Source organism: Myotis brandtii, unplaced genomic scaffold (genome assembly GCF_000412655.1).
Source record: "Myotis brandtii unplaced genomic scaffold, ASM41265v1 scaffold280, whole genome shotgun sequence".
Lineage (NCBI taxonomy): Eukaryota > Metazoa > Chordata > Mammalia > Chiroptera > Vespertilionidae > Myotis > Myotis brandtii.
The window spans coordinates 989,791-996,790 of record NW_005360677.1 but is presented as its reverse complement, the minus strand read 5'-3'; the positions used below and the strand labels follow the sequence as shown (position 1 = coordinate 996,790).

The following is a 7,000-nucleotide window of genomic DNA, read 5'->3' as shown; positions in this document are numbered from 1 at the left end:
GAGTGTTGACCTATGAATCAGGAGGTCATGGTTCAATTCCTGGTCAGGGCACATGCCCAGGTTGTGGGCTTGATCCTCAATAGGGGGAGTGTAGGAAAGCACAAGGAATTTCTCTCTTATCATTGATGTTTCTATCGCTCTCCCCTCCTTTCTGAAACCAATGAAAAAATATATTTTAAAAAACAGACAAATTTATTTGGGGGTGGGGGGGAATGGGACACTTAGAAGTGAGAAGGTACAGACAATAAACACAGACTATCTCTTTGAGTCTATCTTACCTATGCTTTAAGTAAAGTACTTAATAAGTCTAACATCAATATTTTTTTATTAACAGAGCATTCAAAACTTTAGTTATGTTAAGACAAAAATTCTAAGGCTGCCTGGTCAGTGTCGCTCAATGGTTGAGTATCTATCCATGAACCAGGAGATCACAGTTCGATTTATGGTCAGGGCACATGTCCAGGTTGCAGGATTGATCCCCAGTGTGGGGTGTGGAGGAGGCAGCTGATCAATGATTCTCTCTCATTAATGTTTCTATCTCTCTCTTCTTCTCTCTTCCTCTCTGAAATCAATAAAAATATTTTTTAATAAAGTATATATGTATATTCTTAAAATTTTAAATCCTCTCCTGAGGATATGTTCATTGATTTTGAGAGAGAGGGAAACATCGATTGGTAGACTCCAAATTGAGCCCCAACTGGGGATCAAAGCCGCAATCCTTTCGTGTATAGAATGATGTTCCAACCAACCGAGGCACCTCGCCAGGGCTATCACTCTAAGTTCTTGGCAGACTATGAAGATCTAGGCACATCTACTTGAAATTCAATAATGGGTATTAATTCTAATTTCCAGTGTGGCTTGCAGCATTTTAGAGTTATTATTTTTTCTTATTATATAACTGGATCCAACATGTACAAGGGTATGTAAAGTTTCCTCTCCATTTCACCTCATACCTGCTTAAAGGTTATTCTTATTTCTACAGCAGGGAGTCAGAGTATTGGGTTTATATCCTTGCCCTGCCACTCCCTAGCACCTCAGACAAGTTTTACTTTTCTATGCCTTAGTTTTATCATCACGCAAATGGGAAGAATAACAGAACCTATTTAAGAATTATTGTGCCCTAACGGGTTTGGCTCAGTGGATAGAGCATCAGCCTGCGGACTCAAGGGTCCCAGGTTTGATTCCGGTCAAGGGCATGTACCTTGGTTGTGGGTACATCCCCAGTGGGGAGTGTGCAGGAGGCAGCTGATTGATGTTTCTCTCTCATCGATGTTTCTAACTCTCTATCCCTCTCCTTTCCTCTCTGTAAAAAATCAATAAAGTATATTTTTTTAAAAAGAATTATTGTGAGGATCATGTAAGTACAAGGGCTTAAAATGAAACGTGGTATATAAGTGTCTGATTAAGTATAACCTATTGTTACTATTATTCCACATAAAAGGATAGGTAAAGCATAGAAATGCCCAAAGGAAAGTTACATGATTTAGTTTTACATTGGGCAAAAAAAAAAGTTAGTAAGATCACAAACTAGGAGTTTTGACCATATTAGGATCTCTATCAAAGGGTAGTTCTTGACCTTTTCCAAATTATGAACCCTTTTGAGGATACGTGAAAGCTACAGATCCCCTACCTAGAAAAAGGCATATACCTACAAAATTTTCCAAAATAGTTCAATGTTTAGACTCAAATCATAAAAAGATTATTTCATGATGATATAGCTATACCACAGATGAAACACTAGAGGGTGCCACAACAACATAAAATATAAAGAAAGCACAGGGAATTTCAGGTTACTCAAATTCAACTGGAACAAACATCCTTTCATATAAAATAGTTAGTGAATCTACTTCACCAAATGCTTTACAATACATCAATTCTTCTATAGGTTTTAGATCAGCACTGATCTAAATTTCTGTGGTAACAGACATGTTCTAAATTTACACTGTCCAAAACAATAGCCAATAACCACATGTGGCTACTGACCACATGAAATGTGACAACTATGACTAAAGGAATAAAACATTTAATCTTATTTAGTTTTAGTTAATTTTATATGTTGTTGTTTGTTTATTTTTTTGTTAATCCTCATCTGAAGATATTTTTCCATTGATTTTTAGAGAGAGTGAAAGGGAGGGGGAGAGACAGAGAAACATAGATGTGAAAGAGACACATCTCATGCACCCCAACCAGAGCTGGGGATCAAGCACTTGACCAGAACTGGACTTGGACCCTTCAGTCTGTGGGCCCACACTCTATCCATTGAGCCAAACTGGCTAGGGCTAGTTTTAGTTCATTTTAATTTAAATGGTCACATATGGTTGTGGCTCCCACAGTGAACAGTGTAGTTCTACATTTTATTTTTAAGTTTTGAAATGACTTGCTTCTAATCACAGGCTATTATATATCATTGCTAAAGAAGTTTCCAATAGGGTAGGTTCACACAATAACTCAGATCTATCTGTCCCTTGTGAAAATTCAACATTGCAAGGATAGAAGGACTGTCACTGTCTCTCCCTTGCCCCACTGGTGTTCACAATCAAAGAAAGGGAAAGCTTTCTTTTACTCATTGTAGAAGACCCTACCGACCCAATTCCCTGTGTTTCTTAAGTCTCTGGATTATATGAGCTTTAAAAAATAAGTGCAGCCCAGCTGGTGTGGCTCAGTGGTTGAGCATCGACCTATGAACCAGGAGGTCACGGTTCGATTCCCAGTCAGGGTACACGTCTGGGTTGCAAGCTTGATCCCCAGTGTGAGGCATGCAGGAAGCAGCCAATCAATGATTCTCTCACATCATTGATACTTCTCTCTCTCTCCCTTTCTCTCTGAAATCAATAAAAATATTTTAAAAAATAAGTACAAATTAATAAAGTTAAATAAGAAAGCTTTTGCCATTTAAAAAAAGAAAACACACACATATATTCTAGTGATAATCACCAAGGCTAAGGGAGAACTAAGAGGGAAAGACATAGAGTAGATAGCATAAAGGAGAAGCAGAGTCTTCAGCCAGGTGCCAGAATAGAAGAAGAAAACATAAGCAGAGGCAACGGCTTATAAAAGCACATAGCTTAGTAAGGGGGCATCAAGAACACCCAGAGAGCAGACTCAGAAGTCTGGGAACCAAAGGAACACAGCACTTGGCTACCTCTACACCAGATCATTTTCTTTCTTTTTTTATGTTTTTATTACACCTGTGGGACACAAAGGGGGTGGGAGGTGGGGGAGAGAGAAATATCAATGTAAAAGAGAAACATCAATTGGCTGCCTCTGGCACACCCCCTACTGGGGACTGAGCCTGAAACATGTGCCCGGACCAGGAATCTAACCAGTGACCTTTTGGTGCATGGGATGATGCTCAACCAAATGAGCCACACTAGCCAGGGCAGATTCTTTCTTTGCACTGCAATCTAATCAGCTGACAATAGGCTAATGTTGACCCAACTGTTAAAGAGAAAACTACTCTATCCACAGTGTACAATACTGTACAGCTTACAAATCTGGTATCTGGCTCAGTACCCTGAATTGAGAAGGTACCTAATTAAGGTTAATGGCAATGATAAAAAGGATTAGAAAAAGCATCCTCAAATATTCAGATACTTATTAACAGTTACAACTATCAATAAAAAGCAGGTGAGTTGCTGAAGCCATCCCTGTATTAAAACATGATGAATAGGAAGTTTAGTAAACCCAGGCATTAATTTGCAAATGGACCAGAATGCAGCTGGCTCTTTTTGCAGAAAAATCATTTGTCCACAGCTGCTCCCCAAATTACCAAAAATCAAATAAGTAGTTGTCATGTGATAGCAGGATTAGAGGCTGCCTCAATTTCCATTAAGAAGAAATAACATAAATTGCCACAAGTCCCACCCCTCAGTCTCAGACAAGCACAAAAGACACTTTCATTCAGATCTGCTTACTGTGAAAATATAGCATTGCTGCCTGCTTCTATAGTGGGCCTCAATCCTGCTGCATCTGTCATTACACAACCAACGTTCAGTTAAGGCTGTTTCTTAGATTCTGCAGACCGTTCAATGCATGAATTTTCTTCTGAGATAACTGAAATTGTCTCTGGATAAAATTATGAAGGTATAAGAGTCAATACTACTAATCTATAGATCGCTATGATTCTATGTTCCTCTCATTCCACAAATATTTACTGAATTCTTATCAGGTACTAATAGTTTATTTTAACACTAACATTCCAAGAAAAACTGACTGGCAACTGTAATGTTTTTATCTTTAGTTTAAAATTTTTATTATCATAGAAGTGACACATGTTCTTTTTGAATAACTGATAAAATACAAGTAATAAAAAACAACAAAAAAGAAACATAAATCACCACCCAAGATGGCCACATTACAAAGTTAACAATTTGGTGCATACAGTATGGGTCTAGCGTCCCCCTCTTCCCACCAAGTTTCTTATATAGTGGTTGTTTTTTAAAACAAAAGTGAGGCTACAGTGTATATACTATTTTATAAATATTTTAATGTGATAAATAATTAAAATTTCACATCATTTTTAAATGTTTACAGAGCATTCCCTATAAAAGTTTACAGTACTTATTTTACTAATTCCCAAAAGTCACTCATTTAGATTGTTTTCAATTTTTCACTATTATAAACAGCACTGAAGTAATTCTGTTATTTAATAAACATCTGTCACCTAAATGAGTAAATGAATGGTTTACTAAACTAAGTCTTTATTTACACATACCCGCTATTTCCTTAGCATTAAAAGGCCATAAAACTTTGAGTAATCATACAGTTATGATTCTGGACTTGCTACTACGGCAAGCACAGGAAGGTAATGCAGTAAAAACAGCAATCTAAACATAAAGACAAGGACATAATACTTGGTGGTGGACAGAGGGCAGAATGAAAGTCTTAACCTTGACAATAAAAGGATAGTTCCTAGAAAGTGAAATACAGAAAGAGGGAAGTACAGGAGCACTTATAACCCCATTTTACAAAATTACAAGTTGAGACCGTACTGAATGTTGATGGAACAACAAAAAAAGTTTAGGAGCACCCGAGATCTTGCTCCCCAACATTGTTCTCAGTTTGGCTCAAGTAAAGGCTTATAAAAATTCTAAAAAATTTTAAATAACAGTTTACCATTTAAAATTATAAAGAAACGTCATAAAAGACTATTAAAAAAGAATATAAATATCAAAAAAGGGAGATGGAGCCCTAACAGGGTTGGCTCCGTGGATAGAGCGTCAGCCTGCGGATTCAAGGGTCCCAGGTTCGATTCTGGTCAAGGATATGTACCTTGGTTGCGGGCACATCCCCAGTAGGGGGTGTGCAGGAGGCAGCTGATCGATGTTTCTCTCTCATCGATGTTTCTAACTCTCTATCCCTCTCCCTTCCTCTCTGTAAAAAATCAATAAAATATATTTTTTTAAAAAAAAGGGAGATGGAGAAAGGAGAGGGTAGAAAATGTCAGTTAAATTCTTATTCTTCATATAAAAAATTCAGATACTGTTGATCTAAAGTTGATAAATAAGGAACAGAAGTTTACACATATTAATTATGAAGTCTCATGGAAGTAACCAGAAGTTTACACATATTAATTATGAAGTCTCATGGAAATAACTCCACGAGAAGCTAAAGACAGAAATAGTAAAATAGTTTTTAAAGGTTGACTCTGGACTGTAGAGGCTAAGGATGGGAAGGAAAGAGATGAGGCAGGAAATAAGTTTTTTTCATCAAAGGCTCTCTTCTTTTTGATTTGTTAAAAAGCACAAATAATATCCTGATGAAGGCTGCCTGAAAAACCTGTAACTATTCACTTTGGCTTCCCTAACTATACCCTCTTATCCTGAAAACTAGTCAGACCCAACTGCCTACAGATCTTTACTTTAACAAGAGGCAAATTTAAAATACCTAAGACCTTGGAGACTATATAGTCTGATTTCATTTTACAGATTAAGTTGAGACCTAGAAAGTCTGAGTTAACCAACATCACATCTCTAGTTGTGGCAAAACCAAAATTCGAGCCCACATCTGGTGCCTTCCAATCAAGTACTCCATCTTCTCCATCACAGACCCACCCACTCTGTCCTAAAGCACAGTCTCTAATCATTATTGGCTTAGACTCCTTAATTGCTATCCTACACTATCATGTGCATGTCTTTAAGCCAAAATTTGGGTTTTACTGAGGGTCCAGTGAGTTAGGATTATAAAATAATATGCATATTGAATTGATTTTTCAAACTGCACCTGCAGTCACCCATCCTAGTGCCTAGTACATGTCTCCTGCTCCCCCCACCATCACAGCCTTAGAGGACATAGCTACTTTGAGGACTGGTTTCTACAAACTGAGGGTCCTGACAGCATGCTTCCCCACTATAGGAACAAATGCAATTCATGAAATTCCCAAAGCAACGTCTTTTGAAGCTACAGTCTTCTGTGAACATCAGGACAGTCAATTGATTTCATGTTTTTCTTCATCCATAGCAAATAGTTTAGCTAATTACCCACTCCCACTTTCAGTAGATACAAAGGGAACAAAATTGTTTAACAACAATAACAAAAAAAGGCCAAGGATGCCCTAGCCCAGCGGTTCTCAACCTGTGGGTCGCGACCCCTTTGGGGGTGGAACGACCCTTTCACAGGGGTCGCCTAAGACCATCGGAAAACACATATATAATTACATATTTTTTTGTGATTAATCACTATGCTTTAATTATGTTCAATTTGTAACAATGAAAATACATCCTGCATATCAGATATTTACATTACGATTCATAACAGTAGCAAAATTACAGTTATGAAGTAGCAACGAAAATAATTTCATGGTTGGGGGCCACCACAACATGAATAACTGTATTAAAGGGTCGCGGCATTAGCCCTAACCAGTTTGGCTCAGTGAAAAGAGCGTCGGCCTGCGGACTGAAAGGTCCCAGGTTCGATTCCGGTCAAGGGCATGTACCTTGGTTGTGGGCACATCTCTAGTAGGAGGTGTGCAGGAGGCAGCTGATCGATGTTTCTCTCTCAT

General features: G+C 37.9%; 1 protein-coding gene and 1 pseudogene across 3 annotated transcripts in view; one reads left to right on the top strand and one right to left on the bottom strand.

Moving 5' to 3' along the window:
- NRF1 (nuclear respiratory factor 1) overlaps positions 1–5,298 on the bottom strand; it is a 95,958-nt gene extending 90,660 nt beyond the window's left edge. The window contains exon 1 of one of the 3 annotated variants that reach the window (XM_014541845.1): positions 5,272–5,298. The gene's annotated coding sequence lies outside the window, so the exon portion shown is untranslated. Of the gene's footprint in view, positions 1–3,457; positions 3,469–3,914; positions 4,048–5,271 lie in introns of those variants that run through there. The other 2 variants (XM_014541843.1, XM_014541844.1) reach the window with 2 other exon arrangements.
- The window catches only part of LOC102260807, a 12,653-nt pseudogene continuing 6,562 nt past the window's right edge, over positions 910–7,000 (top strand).